General features: G+C 44.9%; 1 long non-coding RNA gene across 3 annotated transcripts in view; it reads right to left on the bottom strand.

Annotated features, from left to right (window-relative positions):
* Positions 1-4613: 4613 nt before the first annotated feature.
* LOC103012425 (uncharacterized) overlaps positions 4614-17217 on the bottom strand; it is a 49247-nt gene continuing 36643 nt past the window's right edge. For all 3 annotated transcript variants that reach the window (XR_009006342.1, XR_009006341.1, XR_009006339.1), the window contains 2 exons: positions 6202-6364; positions 4614-4940 (listed from right to left, as the gene is read on the bottom strand). This is a non-coding gene — a long non-coding RNA (uncharacterized LOC103012425). The remainder of the gene's footprint in view (positions 4941-6201; positions 6365-17217) is intronic.

The raw sequence follows: 17217 nt of genomic DNA on the forward strand, positions 1-17217 counted from the left end.
ACCTGGGATTCATTCCTGGGAGGACAGATGCTTCGGGGAGGATTGCCTAGGGGCTGGCCTATCCTGCAAGCCCTGCTCCTCCTCTCCACGCACATGGATCCTTCCCCCGGTGCTTGAGCCAAGGGTGAGGGGCGCAGCTAGTCTCAGGGTCACTCCCAGATCCCAGCCAGATCTTGCTGAGTGTGATTATGTTGGCTTGCTTACCCTGAAGGGTAGTAAAGCAGCAGGACAAACAAGCACAGGATCAGAAGCCAAGACTAAATCTGAGCCTCGGCCTGACCACTTAGTAGCAACAGCTGTGTGGCCTGGGTTGGCCGCATACACTCCCTGAACCTGAGTTGCCTCAATGGTCAGACTGACCCGTGTGGTCAGGGGCATGGACTTCGGGTTCCAGCAAACCTGGATGGAATCCCAGTATTATCACATACCAACTGTGTGGCCTTGGGCAACTTAAGACTAACGGTCTGAGCCTCAATTTCCTTATTCTGTAAGGCAGAGATACCAATAAAAATCACAGCTTCCCTGGGACAGATGGGGGGTTGGGGTGTTGGCAAGGGGTGCCGGGTTTCTGGCTTACTATGTACCAGGCACTGAGATGCACTCTCTAACATCTTAGATCGTCCCTTCTCTCTGGCCTTCTAGATCCTCCTTTCCATCTCATCCCCAGCCCAGCCCTTGTGCCTTTGACACAGTGGGGCTGGAAGTTAAGGATGGGTGGCACCGGTAGTGGTGGCAGGAAATGATTCTGAGGTCGGGTGATCTCAGATGTCTGACATCACCATCACCATCATCACCATCACCACTATCATCACCATACTCACCATCATCATGGCTAAACTTAAGGACTCAAAGAGTCATTAAAAATGATCTCTTCAATCGCCTCAATTTTACAGACAAGGAAACCAAGGCTGTTCTCAAAGCCCCCAGATACCAGATCCTAATCCTACATTTCTGCCACCCTACTGCATCACCCTCCCAATAAAAGTAATACAATTTCAAATACAGGAACAATTTTGTATGATGCTGAGTATTTATGGGACCGTTTTCCTCTTTTCCATCCTGGCCTCCCAACAAGCCCATCAGGAGGTCAGGCAGATATTAATACCTTCATTTTCTAACGGAGTTGCAGATGGACCGTGGCTTTTCCAATGCTGAGCGGGAGCTGACATGGCAGCTCTTCGGACACACCGTACAGCACAGAGTCTCACACACACAGTGGCCTTCCCTCTGTGCGGGCGTGGGCTTCCGTGGTGAGAGCCCTGGGGGCCAACCTGCCGGCGTCCCAGTCTTGCCCTGCCATTCATAGCTGTGTGATTTGGAACAACTTACTTCATGACTTTAAGCCTCAGCTTCCTCACGTATAAAACGGGATGTAACAATGTACTTTAGAGGGTTATACTGAGAAGTAAGTGAGAATATGCAAGGAACGCCCTTGGTCTGGAGCCAGACACACAGTTTGTACCCTGGTAGCCTGTCACCATGGTGGGCAGAGGTAACACATGGTCTAAGGGCACAGGGGGAGTGTAAGACAAGAGTCCAGATGGGCTGGGGCTTTGACTGTGTCTCTAAGGAGCTTCCTCTGGTTTGAGGAGCTAACACACCATGCATTTGAGGGTCATCAAAAAAATTTCCTGGGCTTCCCTGGTGGCGCAGTGGTTGAGAATCTGCCTGCCAATGCAGGGGACACGGGTTCGAGCCCTGGTCTGGGAAGATCCCACATGCCGCGGAGCGGCTGGGCCCGTGAGCCACAACTACTGAGCCTGCGCGTCTGGAGCCTGTTCTCCGCAACAAGAGAGGCCGCGATAGTGAGAGGCCCGCGCACCGCAATGAAGAGTGGCCCCCGCTTGCCACAACTAGAGAAAGCCCTCGCGCAGAAACGAAGACCCAACACAGCCAAAAATAAATAAATAAATAAATAAAAATAAATAAATTTTTTAAAAAAAGAATATATACATATAAAAAAAAATTCCTGTGGAATCACTCCTTTCTGACACCCCAACAAAAGCAGATCTGAATTTCATCTGCTCAAACACTCCCCAGGTCACCTGGAACTGCCTAGCATCTCCGCACTTACCTGGTCCCCCACCTCCCCACCCTGGGCCCCCAGATCTCCAGCACCTCATACTTTCCAGAAGACCTTGGGCAAGTAAGGGAATGTCTCTGAGCCTCAACATGGGGTAGGAAGTCCTGGAACTTCCTACCTCAGGATGAAGTTGTTGAAAGATTCCTGCGTGATGCTGTGCAAGAGATTTCCCCCAGAAACGCAGTACTGCGCAAACTGGAGATGTTTTACTAACAAGAATGATAATAATAATGATATCGTTGTTGTTGTCATTATTATTATTATCATTCAGCAGTGAAACCTAGCCACCAAACCTGGGCTTCGACTTCTGGGGCCTGGGAGAACAGAACCTACCCGGACCCACAGGCCTCTTCAAAACAGAACTTTGCTGCCACCTCCTGGCTATGGAAAGACATGCTTTTCATTTTGCAAATGACCTAGAGATTGCACCCCTGAAGTCTTGACATTAGACGTTCAGAGTCAGAGGTGTCCTTGGGAATCAGGATCATCACATCCAGGCCCCTGGTTTTGCAGATGAGAAAATTCAGATTCGTGATAGGATCTGGTAACCCCACAGGATGAAGTGTCGGAGCCAGACGCCCAGGTCTCGGGGCTCCCAGACCAGGGCCCCCTCAACTGAGTGTCCGTAGAATAGGACCCTGCAGAATCTGAGATGGAGGCCTAGGACCGGACAGGCAGCGAGTGGGCCCCAGTGATGGCCCTGGCAGCAGAGGGTGGGACCATGGCCAAGGGTCTTCTCCCAGACCCCACTCTCCTCACCCCAGGAACCACCAGGCTGGAAGAGAAGTGCTGGCCCCAGAGTGGAAGGCAGTGGTCCTCCACAAACAGCCCTCTGCCCCTAGCAGGGGTGGGCGATCAGACCCCGGGTTTCTCTGGGATGAAGGTGGCCCGTGGAGCTTCCAAAAGTGAGTCTCTTGGCCCTTTTCCTAGGCCCAAGACAAAGAATCAGGGCGTTGACTCCACAGTGAGATACCCAAGTCAAGACCTTTGCCATCTGATCCTTCACACCCCTCCCACCTTTCTCCTGTCCCAAAAGGGGTTGAAACAATGGGTTTCCTTGCCCTCTGGCCTTTGGGTGGATCCAGCCAACAGGGAGCTGAGACAGAAAAGCAGAGGGGAAGAGGAGAGAGAGGCCCTTTATTCCCTGCATCCCTCCCTGCAGACAAAGGTCCCATTTCCTTCAGGCATCGCACTCCCCAGCCCTCTCTGTGTCCACCTCCAGTGACCGGTCCCCTCACCCCGCTTGCACCTGGAGCTCTGCCCTACCCCTGTGGCCTCCCTAAACCTGCCCACACCTCCCAAAAGAGTCTCTCCCTCAAACACCCCACACATTATGCTGATCTGAGTGTGTCGCCTGCTTCCTGCCGGAGCCCTGGCTGATACACTCCCTACCCTGCACATCTATTTCCCTGCTCCACGGCCCGCCTATGGAGCGGGGCCAGCTGACCATGCAAAGCACCACGACCTCGCTGCGGCTGGCGTACATCTCCAGGTCATAAATCCCATTCGGATCGCTAATGACCCATTCAGTTTCACTGCACACTTCAACTTGACACAGACCTCCCCTCAAATCAAGCTTTTAGGATTTCATCCAGGTTCCTTTTTTCCATTTAAACTCATAGCTCTTAAACCCAGGAAGAAGCAGTCCTTTCCTGCTGAGATCTCAGTGGCATCGGTGGTGTCCTGCAACCAGCTCGTACCAGCTCGCAAGAGCCAATTATAAACATTTTTAGGAGTTCTGTGAACCAGTTCTTAAAATTAAATTTCATACTTTACTTATTATTAAAATTAAATTTTGTAATATTGCAATGAGATAAATTACGGATCTTCCTCGACTTACGATAGAGTCACATCCCAGTAAACCCACTGTAAATTGAGAACATTGTTAAGTCAAAACTGCATTTAATACATCAAACCTACCAAACACTGTAGCTTAGCCCAGCCCCCCTTGAACGCGGTCAGAACCCTTACATTAGCCTATAGTTGGGCAAAATCATCTAACACAAACCCTATTTGATACTAAAGTGTTGACTGTCTCGTGTAATGTACTGAATACGGTACTGAAAGTGAAAAATACAGTAGTCGTCTGGGTGCAGAATGGCTGTTAGTGTATCAGTTGTTTCCCCTTGTGACTGGGAGCTGCCCTGCCAGCATCACCAGCGGATTGGACTGCATTCCGCTAGGCCGGGCAAAAGGTCCAAATTCAAAGTTCAAAGCACAGTTTCTACTAAATGCACACTGCTTTCAAAAAGTTGAAAAATTGTGAGTCGAACCATCGTTAAGTCAGGGAGGACCTGTATACTAAAAACAAAGGTAATAAAAAATCAATACATATAACTAATTTACTACATTTTGTCATGATCTATGATTTATGACTATTAAATCTGTGTGGTAGAAATACTCTCCAGTGGAGGGCTCCTTACATCTCTTCCTGTCTCCGCATTCAGTGATGTCACGGGGGATCCTGAACCTGGCGGTGGTGGAAATATTTACACCACGGAAACTGGCAAACACGTCAATGCAGGGCTTTTTTATTTGTTAGCTTGTTAAACATTTACCAGCACACCACTAAGTGGAACCAATGAAACCCAAGTAAAAACAAATGTGCAATTCTGTATATAAAGATACTGGAGTATGCAGGGCCAAGCCCACCCTCCATGTTCCCACAAGTCCTACCAGGTCAACTGATTCAAGGCAGCAAATTGAGAGGATTTCTCAGGGCTAAGAACTGCGTCCTGCAGAGTGTAGGGAAAGTGGGGAGGACGGGAAGGAAATGTGGACCATGCCATCCAAGTCCCAATTCCACGGCTAGGGCATAGGAACTCATTCAGCTGTGACAGAAGTTCAGCTTCAATGTCTAGGCAAAAAAGAAGATTTATTGGTTCACCTAAATGAACATTTCAAGGGTAGTCAATCTTCAGGCTGACTGGGCCCACAGACGTGTAGTTGGATCTAGGTTTTCAGATGATTTCTTATTTGTCTCTTCCCATCTCTCTGTTCTGCTTTCCTCTAAATTAACTTTATTCCCAGGAAGGCTGCCCCTCTGTGATTACAAAATGGCCAGGCTTATATCCTGTATCTTACCATCTTATGCCAGCAGCCTAAGAGCTTCTCTTTCCCAGGAGTTCCTGCAAAAGCCAAAGGGCTGGTTTTCATTGGCTGTAATTGCCCGGATGGTCAGGCCCCTGGTCAGGAGATGGTAGGAGGATGTGAGGCTTTGACTGGTCAGTTCCCAGTCATGGGGGACCAGCTGCACCCAAACCCCATGAACCCAGAGTCAGGAGGGGTGTTTCCTATTCCTCCTACTAGGTCAAGCTGCTATTCCCAGAAGCAGTGTCGGGGAAAAAAGGGCACTAACTCTTCATTACGAGGGCTCACGAGCGCACGGCCATGGGCTCTGCTGAGTCTGCTTTCTGCTTTTGGAACTGGGCTGCCTGCCCACAGGGTCACTGTGTGGACAAATCCATATGACAGCTGTAAACCCCCTGGCACAGAGTGCGCTTCTAAAATGCCAGCTGGCATTTTCCTTTCTTCCTTACTTATCTCTTTCCCACCAAAGAGGCACCACTGCTGACACAAGTTTCTCAGTCATAGGGTATGTATAGGATCTCTCTTCACTCACTGTGGACCCAGCTGGCACGGCAGACACCCCTCGTCCTTCAACACTCTGCTAGCGTGCAACTTCTCATAACATCACATCATTTCCTCCCCCACCAGTGACCTGAATTCCACGTCGGGCCTCTCACTGCTGGCGGGAGAAGGAAAAGCCCGGAGCTCAGAGGCACTGCCCCAAGGCCAGGAGCTTCCTGTCTCACGAGTCAGGAGGGAGAGGTCCGGGTGGAGCCAGACAAAACATCTGGACCCAGATCAGGATACGGCTGGGATCTGGACCCAGGCTGGTGGCACTGCTGGGGCATTGCTCCTTCTGGAGAGCAAGCAGACAACGCCTCGGGCCAACAGTGGATTGACGGAGGGCCTACGACATGCCAGGAGCCGTTCTAAGCTCTGGGAACAAAGTGGGGAAAGAAATAACAAGCCTTAGAAGTGCCTTCCTCCCAAAGGTATTACAAGTTCATCTCAAACCTCCAGAGCTCCACCGAGCAGCTCCTGACTCTCACCTGCCCCACTTGCCCTCTCGCATTCCTCTCTGGCCCCCTGGATTCTTGTAATCGTCCACTTCCTGGTTTCTCAGCATCACTAAACTGCCATCTCTTCAAGGGCCAGCACCGTCTTCATCATCTTAGAATCCTCTAGAGCAGCTGAGGCGGTCCATAGAGGTTGCTGGAAAGGATGAACATTCATAACAGCATTTTCACAATAATAAAATAATTGCAAATAACCTAAAATGCTTAGTAATCGAGGGCTCCCTGAATACCTTATGGTAATAGTTATAACAGCAGCTGACATTAATTGAGCACTTTTTATGTGCTAGACGCTGTTTTAAGAACTTGACATGCATCATCTCATTTAATAGTTACAAAACTTCTCTGCTAGTGGCTATTTTCTCCTCATATTACAAGTGTGGCTCAGAGAGGTTAAGAATTTGCTTAATGTCACACAGCTAGTAAGTGGTAGGGCCCGAGCTTGCAATCACCACGCTAGTCTAGGATTACTTGGAGGGTTATGTATCCTTTAAAAGGCAACAGCACAAACAGCGTTTGACTATATGAAGATGTAGATATTAACATATTTACTAAAAGAAGTTAAATGAAAGAAGCTTAAGTTAATATATACATGCTGATGATAGCCCTGTGTCAGACAAGCCCACAATCAGGGTGATGAAATGGAGTTTCTCATCTCTTTGAGGTTTCATTTCTCTGTAAAGCTGTGTATAATTTTTTAAAGTTATCTACCTGTGAGTTTTATGCCCTCGGGGCTGGGCAACCTATTCCCTAATTTGATAGATGAATCCTGGCTGAGATGTTAGGACATGAGACTGACTCAATTCTGCTCCTTCCCAGCAAATGCATTTTACAAGGATCTTCTGAAACAAAGCCCTGGCTGAAGGCTGGCTTTGGGGGTGTCCTGAGAGATGGAGGAGGGGGCTTCCGGGTGGTGGGCATGGGGGATCCTTGTAGAGGGTCATAAAAGCGTCAACTTAGTCACAGAAGCATCCCCTGGGCGCTCAGAAATGCAGAATCCCAGGCCCTCCCACATGCAGTGAATCCAAATGTGCCCCTGAACAGGATCTCCAGGTGATCTGTGAGCACATCCAATTTGAGAAGCACAGATCTGGAGCGATTCTACTCACGTTGTGGTTCAGAGGCCAGTGCCCACCTCTGAACTGTTTGTTAACGGTCTCCCGCAGGATAAGTACAGAAATTGACAGTGTTTGGAGGCTTTTAAAGCCATGTGACGACTGCAGTGGTATCCAATCTCCTGATCCGCGGACCACACCCCGACCATCATTGGTGCTGCAGAACCGGGGCAATGAGTTGCATCTGGTGTGAGTGGAGGACTCGTCCTGCCCGGCAGGGCTCAGCATCTCCAGGAGGGCCTGTTAGAGTGCAGCCAGCTGAGCCCCATCCCCAGCACTTCTGGTTCATTAGCTCTGGGGTGAGGCCTGGGCGTCTGCATTTCTAACACACCCCCAGACGGTGCTGACGCTGCTGGTCCTGGGATCACATAGTGAGAAGACAGGTCCCGACCAGTGGGAAAGAGTTACAGGACCCATCTTCTCGCTTAAGAGAAAGAAGAAAGTTCTAACAATGCTGTGTAGCGCAGAAACAGGTGAGCCTCACTCTTTACAAAACGCTTTAACATTCCTTACTTCCCTTGGACCTCACAGTAGCCTTGTGGGCCAAGTTGGTACATTACCATTTCTATTCTAGAGATGAGGAGACTGACTTGTCCACGGTCAAGTGGCAGAACAGGTCCACATCACCTGGTGGTTCACATGGAGCCTGGGTGGGAGTTTGGGTCTGCTGGTTTTAAGACCCCTCCTACCTTAAAGAAACTGGGGCCTCTTCTTTCATGAATTCTAGCCAGCTGGCTTCACTGGCCATGCAGATTTCTCACCCTTTCTTCCCCAGAGATGAGGCTCTCCTTTCACTGGGGGTCAGGCTCTGGACTAAAGTGCTCAACCACGGTGAGCCTCAGACCCTACAGGGGTGACTGTTGTTAATGGGTTAATTGTTGTTATTTTAGAATGAATTAAATATTTTTAAATGCCTCAGTTTTATTTTCTAGCACAGTAAATAACCCTAGATAGGATCCACATAGACAAAAGCCCTTTGGGGTCCTCAATAATTTTTTAAAGTATAAAAAAAGGTCCAGGGACGTCCCTGGTGGCGCAGTGCTTAAGAATCCACCTGCCAATGCAGGGGACACGGGTTCGAGCCCTGGTCTGGGAAGATCCCACATGCCACGGAGCAACTAAGCCCGTGCACCACAACTACTGAGCCTGCGCTCTAGAGCCCACGAGCCACAACTACTGAGCCCACGTGCCACAACTACTGAAGTCCATGCACCTAGAGCCTGTGCTCCACAACAAAAGAAGCCACCGCAATGAGAAGCCTGCGCACTGCAACGAAGAGTAGCCGCCGCTCGCGGCAACTAGAGAATGCCCGCGCGCAGCAACAAAGACCCAATGCAACCAATAATTAATTAATTAATTAATTTTTAAGAAAGGTCCAGAGAACAAGGCTTTTGAGAACGGCTAGCATAGGACTTTAGCTAAACCTTGAGGGGTCTGTTGAGGACAGAGCTTTGGAAAGGAAAGTAGATTCTCTTTCTACTCCTCCGCCAGCACAACCTCAACCTGCCTCCAGGACAGCAAACCTCCCCAGGATGCAGGACAGGAAGAGGCAAAAGGAACCCTCCTCTCTTGCTTCCTTTCCTGGAATGTGCCCCGCCAGCCTCCCCACTGGTGTCACATGCTTCCTTTCCTGGAATGTGTCCCGCCAGCCTCCCAACCGGTGTCACACCCTGTCCTTCCACACAAATGCCCCTGGAGGTTTCCCCATCAAGGAAGATGATGCTGAGAATGCCTTGGCCAGCGGGAGAAGAGAGGGTTAGAGGGAGGAAGCGGAGCTGGAGAGCGTGGACGACTGTCTGTCGTCCATGCTTCTACACTGATTCTGCTGCTTCTGGACAAACCTCCAAGGAACAGCTTTGGAGTCAAGGTGAATTTCCCTGCTGCACTGGGTGCCTGGGGCTCTACACCTTGGCTTTCTGTAATCCCCCATCTCCTCCCCACCCCCCAAAACACACCCATGGGGGCACCACCCCCAACCATCACATATCTTCAGCCTAAGGGACGACTGGTGTAAATGACCTGCGATCAGCCCATTGCCTCCAGTGTTGCAAAGCCCAGAGACGATGAGCTACACGTGCTCTCCTCCTGGCTGTAAAGGGTCAGTGTAACCTACGAGGGGCGCTCCAGGGCTCTGGAGAGAAACATACAGCAAAATGGTTGTGAGACACTCAGGGCAGGATCCTGTATTTCTTGGCCGTAGACACTCATGGGAGTGAAATATTTAAGGAAGAAATAATTCCAAACTTACCCAAACCCTTCCAGAGGAAAACACACAAACACACACACACACACACACCCCAGCTCATTTTATGTAGTCAGTGTATAAACTTTGATATCAAAACAAAAATTATAGGTTCATCTCAATCATGAACATGAACACCAATGCTAAAAGTTCTAAAACATATTAGCAAACTGAATCCAGCAACGTATAAGAAAGATAGTATATCCTGGGATAAGACTGGGTTTATTCCAGGATTGTAACTTTGATGGAACATTATAAAATCAATTAGTGTTAACACTCTACATACACAGATTAAAGGAGAAAAATCATATGATCATTTCAATGCATGTGGGACAGGAAGGGGGCAGGGCACAACCGTTAAAAGAATGACAGCCATGGAGGACAGACATAAACTGGTTAGAACCTACTAGGACCAAGATAGCAAACAATTTGACTTCCAGTGGACCTTGCGCCTCCTTATATACTCATTGTAATACAACAGCATGCTAAATGACATACCCACCAGCGCCATGACAGTTCCGAGGCTGACCACAAAAGGCCAAAAAGTGGGTGGTGACCCAATTCCTGGAAATCTCTACCCCTTTCCCAAAATAGTTGGAATAATCTTCCCACTCATTAGCCTATGAAATCCTCCCACTCATTAGCCTATGAAATTATCGAGCCCATAAAAAGTAACAACCTTGTACCCTGGGGCCTCTCGCCTTCTGAGATGGCCCACACTCTGTCTATGGAGTGTGTATATCCCTGAATAAACCTGCTTTCACTTTACTATGGTTCACTCTTGAATTCTTTCCTACTGGAAGCCAAGAACCCACACTGGCAGCCCATCCCAGGGACTCACCAGAGACCTGGGACGTGATCATCCTCTTGCACCCCACCACTTTTCCCTGAAACAGGTGCAGTAAAAGAAAAGTGTTTGATAAACATTCAACACCCATCTACCATGTTAAGCATGTGCTATTACTAGTGTCCCTCCATTTACCTTTTTTTAAATGCTTCTTCTTAAACTATAAATAAAAGGGAATGCCCATGATTGTACGAGTTTTTATACATGCTTGTAAATATATGCTTGTAAAAAAAACATCAGACTTAATGGTAAAATGGTAAAATGTTGAAAGCTTTTCCTTTGAGATCAAGAATAAGAAATGTAGGGACTTCCCTGGAGGTCCAGTGGTTAAGATACTTCCATTGCAGGGGGCGAGGGTTCCATCCCTGTTTGGGGAATGAAGATCCTGCATGCCACATGGTGTCCCCCCGAAAAAAAAAAATTAGGGAAAACTGGATGAGGGGTATACAGGAACTCTGTACTATCCTTGCAACCTTTCTCTAAATCCAAAATTAATCCAAAATTAAAAGTTTATTTATAAAAATTTAAAAATAAAAATGCAAAAGTAAATTATACTTGTATATTCCAGCACCAAACAGGTAGAAAATGATTTTTTAATTATCCTATTTATAATTGAAATTTAAAAATCAATTTCCTAGCAGCAAATAAAACAAAGCACATACAAGACCTCTACAGAGAAAATTATAGAACTATTAGACCTTAGATCATTAAGAACTACTAAAAAAAAACCCTAAAACAAAGATACAGCATGTTAACTGATTAGAAGACTCCATAGAATAAAGGTATCATTTCCTCCCAAATCGATTTATAGACTCAGTACAATCCAAAGTAAACATTTCTATAGCCTTCCTTCTTTCTTCCTTCCTCCCTCATACCCTTCCTCTCCCACCCCCCTTCCTTTGCCAGAAGTTAACAAGTTAATCCATTTTATAAGGAAATGCAAAAGATCAAGAATCACCAATGTATTCTTTTTTTTTTTTTTTTTACCAATGTATTCTTGAAGGAGAAAAACAAGGGGAAAAGATTTGCTTGCTCTACCAAAAGGGACCCGAGGGGCATAGGAAATGATGGATTTCTTAAAAAAGAAGCAGTTTAGAGGGCAGACAGCAGAAGCAAGAAGAACTACAATCCTGCAGCCTGTGGAACAAAAACCACATTCACAGAAAGATAGACAAGATGAAAAGGCAGAGGGCTATGTACCAGATGAAGGAACAAGATAAAACCCCAGAAAAACAACTAAATGAAGTGGAGATAGGCAACCTTCCAGAAAAAGAATTCAGAATAATGATAGTGAAGATGATCCAGGACCTCGGAATAAGAATGGAGGCAAAGATCGAGAAGATGCAAGAAATGTTTAACAAAGACCTAGAAGAATTAAAGAACAAACAAACAGAGATGAACAATACAATAACTGAAAATGAAAACTACACTAGAAGGAATCAATAGCAGAATAACTGAGGCAGAAGAACGGATAAGTGACCTGGAAGACAGAATGGTGGAATTCACTGCTGCAGAACAGAATAAAGAAAAAAGAATGCAAAGAAATGAAGACAGCCTAAGAGACTTCTGGGACAACATCAAACACAACAACATTCGCATTATAGGGGTCCCAGAAGGAGAAGAGAGAGAGAAAGGACCCGAGAAAATATTTGAAGAGATTATAGTCGAAAACTTCCCTAACATGGGAAAGGAAATAGCCACCCAAGTCCAGGAAGCGCAGAGAGTCCCATACAGGACAAACCCAAGGAGAAACACACCGAGACACATAGTAATCAAATTGGCAAAAATTAAAGACAAAGAAAAATTACTGAAAGCAGCAAGGGAAAAACGACAAATAACATACAAGGGAACTCCCATAAGGTTAACAGCTGATTTCTCAGCAGAAACTCTACAAGCCAGAAGGGAGTGGCATGATATACTTAAAGTGATGAAAGGGAAGAACCTACAACCAAGATTACTCTACCCGGCAAGGATCTCATTCAGATTCAATGGAGAAATCAAAAGCTTTACAGACAAGCAAAAGCTAAGAGAATTCAGCACCACCAAACCAGCTCTACAACAAATGCTAAAGGATCTTCTCTAAGTGGGAAACACAAGAGAAGAAAAGGACCTACAAAAACAAACCCAAAACAATTAAGAAAATGGTCATAGGAACATACATATCGATAATTACCTTAAACGTGAATGGATTAAATGCTCCAACCAAAAGACACAGGCTTGCTGAATGGATACAAAAACAAGACCCATATATATGCTGTCTACAAGAGACCCACTTCAGACCTAGGGACACACTCAGACTGAAAGTGAGGGGATGGAAAAAGATACTCCAAGCAAATGGAAATCAAAAGAAAGCTGGAGTAGCAATACTCATATCAGATAAAATGGACTTTAAAATAAAGAATGTTACAAGAGACAAGGAAGGACACTATATAATGATCAAGGGATCAATCCAAGAAGAAGATATAACAATTATAAATATATATGCACCCAACATAGGAGCGCCTCAGTACATAAGGCAACTGCTAACAGCTATAAAAGAGGAAATCGACAGTAACACAAAAATAGTGGGGGACTTTAACACCTCACTTACACCAATGGACAGATCATCCAAAATGAAAATAAATAAGGAAACAGAAGCTTTAAATGACACAATAGACCAGATAGATTTAATTGATATTTATAGGACATTCCATCCAAAAACAGCAGATTACACTTTCTTCTCAAGTGTGCACGGAACATTCTCCAGGATAGATCACATCTTGGGTCACAAATCAAGCCTCACTAAATTTAAGAAAACTGAAATCATATCAAGCATCTTTTCTGACCACAACGCTATGAGATTAGAAAGGAATTACAGGGAAAAAAACGTAAAAAACACAAACACATGGAGGCTAAACAATACGTTACTAAATAACCAAGAGATCACTGAAGAAATCAAAGAGGAAATCAAGAAATACCTAGAGACAAATGACAATGAAAACACGATGATCCAAAACCTACGGGATGCAGCAAAAGCAGTTCTCAGAGGGAAGTTTATAGCAATACAAGCCTACCTCAAGAAACAAGAAAAATCTCAAATAAACAATCTAACCTTACACCTAGAGGAACTAGAGAAAGAAGAACAAACAAAACCCAAAGTTAGCAGCAGGAAAGAAATCATAAAAATCAGAGCAGAAATAAATGAAATAGAAACAAAGAAAACAATAGCAAAGATCAATAAAACTAAAAGCTGGTTCTTTGAGAAGATAAACAAAATTGATAAACCATTAGCCAGACTCATCAAGAAAAAGAGGGAGAGGACTCAAATCAATAAAATTAGAAATGAAAAAGGAGAAGTTACAACAGACACCGCAGAAATACAAAGCATCCTAAGAGACTAGTACAAGCAACTCTATGCCAATAAAACAGACAACCTGGAAGAAATGGACAAATTCTTAGAAAGGTATAACCTTCCAAGACTGAACCAGGAAGAAACAGAAAATATGAACAGACCAATCACAAGCAATGAAATTGAAACTGTGATTAAAAATCTTCCAACAAACAAAAGTCCAGGACCAGATGGCTTCACAGGTGAATTCTATCAAACATTTAGAGAAGAGCTAACACCCATCCTTCTCAAACTCTTCCAAAAAATTGCAGAGGAAGGAACACTCCCAAACTCATTCTATGAGGCCACCATCACCCTGATACCAAAACCAGACAAAGATACTGCAAAAAAAGAAAATTACAGACCAATATCACTGATGAATATAGATGCAAAAATCCTCAACAAAATACTAGGAAACAGAATCCAACAACACATTAAAAGGATCATACACCATGATCAAGTGGGATTTATCCCAGAGATGCAAGGATTCTTCAATATATGCAAATCAATCAATGTGATACACCATATTAACAAATTGAAGAATAAAAACCGTATGATCATCTCAATAGATGCAGAAAAAGCTTTTGACAAAATTCAACACCCATTTATGATAAAAGCCCTCCAGAACGTGGGCACAGAGGGAACCTACCTCAACATAATAAAGGCCATATACGACAAACCCACAGCAAACATCATTCTCAATGGTGAAAAACTGAAAGCATTTCCTCTAAGATCAGGAACGAGACAAGGATGTCCACTCTCACCACTATTATTCAACATAGTTTTGGAAGTCCTAGCCATGGCAATCTGAGAAGAAAAAGAAATAAAAGGAATACAAATTGGAAAAGAAGAAGTAAAACTGTCACTGTTTGCAGATGACATGATACTATACATAGAGAGTCCTAAAGATGCCACCAGAAAACTACTGGAGCTAATCAATGAATTTGGTAAAGTTGCAGGATACAAAATTAATGCACAGAGATCTCTTGCATTCCTATACACTAATGATGAAAAATCTGAAAGAGAAATTAAGGAAACACTCCCATTTACCATTGTAACAAAAAGAATAAAATACCTAGGAATAAACCTACCTAGGGAGACAAAAGACCTGTATGCAGAAAACTATAAGACACTGATGAAAGAAATTAAAGATGATACCAACAGATGGAGAGATATACCATGTTCTCTTGGATCGGAAGAATCAATATTGTGAAAATGACTATACTACCCAAAGCAATCTACAGATTCAATGCAATCCCTATCAAATTACCAATGGCATTTTTTACAGAACTAGAACAAAAAATCTTAAAATTTGTATGGAGACACAAAGGACTCCGAATAGCCAAAGCAATCTTGAGGGAAAAAAGCGGAGCTGGAGGAATCAGACACCCTGACTTTGGACTATACTACAAAGCTACAGTAATCAAGACAATATGGTACTGGCACAAAAACAGAAACATAGATCAATGGAACAAGATAGAAAGCCCAGAGATAAACCCACGCACCTATGGTCAACTAATCTATGACAAAGGAAGCAAGGATATACAATGGAGAAAAGACAGTCTCTTCAATAAGTGGTGCTGGGAAAACTGGACAGCTACATGTAAAAGAATGAAATTAGAACACTCCCTAACACCATCCACAAAAATAAACTCAAAATGGATTCGAGACCTAAATGTAAGACCGGACACTATAAAACTCTTAGAGGAAAACACAGGAAGAACACTCGTTGACATAAATCACAGCAATATCTTTTCTGATCCACCTCCTAGAGTAATGGAAATAAAAACAAAAATAAACAAATGGGACCTAATGAAACTTAAAAGCTTTTGTACAGCAAAGGAAACCATAAACAAGACGAAAAGACAACCCTCAGAACAGGAGAAAATATTTGCAAGCAAATCAACGGACAAAGGATTAATCTCCGAAATATATAAACAGCTCATGCAGCTCAATATTAAAAAAAACAAACAACCCAGTCCAAAAATGGGCAGAAGAACTAAATAGACATTTCTCCAAAGAAGACATACAGATGGCCAAGAAGCACATGAAAAGATGCTCAACATCACTAATTATTAGAGAAATGCAAATCAAAACTACAATGAGGTATCACCTCACACCAGTTAGAATGGGCATCATCAGAAAATCTACAAACAGCAAATGCTGGAGAGGGTGTGGAAAAAAGGGAACCCTCTTGCTCTGTTGGTGGGAATGTAAATTGATACAGCCACTATGGAGAACAGTATGGAGGTTCCTTAAAAAACTAAAAATCGAACTACCATACAACCCAGCAATCCCACTACTGGGCGTATACCCTGAGAAAACCATAATTCAAAAAGACACATGCACCCCAATGTTCATTGCAGCACTATTTACAATAGCCAGGTCATGGAAGCAACCTAAATGCCCATCGACAGGAGAACGGATAAAGAAGATGTGGTACATATATACAGGCTCAAATTGGCCCCAGGCGAATTGAGGTTTCAGGCTCAAATTAGCCCCAGGCACTCACTCACAAAGCTCCTGAAAGTGTTAGGAGGAAGGTGGGGTGGAGGTGGGGGGCGACTGAGACGCAGAGAAAAGCTTCTGAGTGACTTAAGATTCCTACTGGTGCTAAGAACTAACTGGGAATTCCCAGAATATTTCCTTTTGTTTTTTCCTCTTTGGCCTCTGTGCCCTTCATAAGACCCCTGGCATCTAACAAAAGCTGCCACAATTCTGTTTTCAAATGTTATGCATATAAATCATCCCCCCCCACCCCGTGCACCCGGAGGGTCAAGGAGAAACTGAGCAGAGAGCAGAGGAAGGGCGAGGGCTGCCCGGGCAGAGTCTAGAAGGTTGTGGGGGGGGGGGCAGCGGTGGGGTGCCCGGGGAACTATTACCACGTCTCCTTAATAAAGTCCAACCTTGGGCGGCAGGAGCAGCTGAGGTCCAGATCACTCAGTTCATGTCATCGGCTATTAGAACTTCTGGGGAGGAATGACGACTGAGCTTGTGTGTTTCCAGGCGGGTTTCCCGGAAGTTCTTAAGCCAGGGTTACACCACCCTGAGAGGCTTCCTCGCCGCTCCCCGGGCAGAGGAGAGAAGTGACAGCTAAGAGGTCTGGGACTTCGTTTTAAAGTTTGTCTTTAGACTTCACCCTGTACTGAAACATGTCGGTTGCCCTTGAAACTAAGGAACAAGGGGAAATGGTATATTCCAAAGAGTGTATGCCCTTCCCTTGCCAAACAACTCCCAAAGGCAATAACGGTGATGATGATAATAATAATAATAATATTATTATTAGTTATATTTATTGAGTGCTTTCTATGTCCTACACACTTTTTAAGCTTTCACTCCCCCTTAAGCCCCATGAGGGAGGTACCACTGTGTCCATTTTGTAGGTGCAGAAACAGGTTAAAATTGGCCTAAAGCCACCCTG

The sequence above is a fragment of the Balaenoptera acutorostrata genome, chromosome 20 (genome assembly GCF_949987535.1).
Source record: "Balaenoptera acutorostrata chromosome 20, mBalAcu1.1, whole genome shotgun sequence".
Lineage (NCBI taxonomy): Eukaryota > Metazoa > Chordata > Mammalia > Artiodactyla > Balaenopteridae > Balaenoptera > Balaenoptera acutorostrata.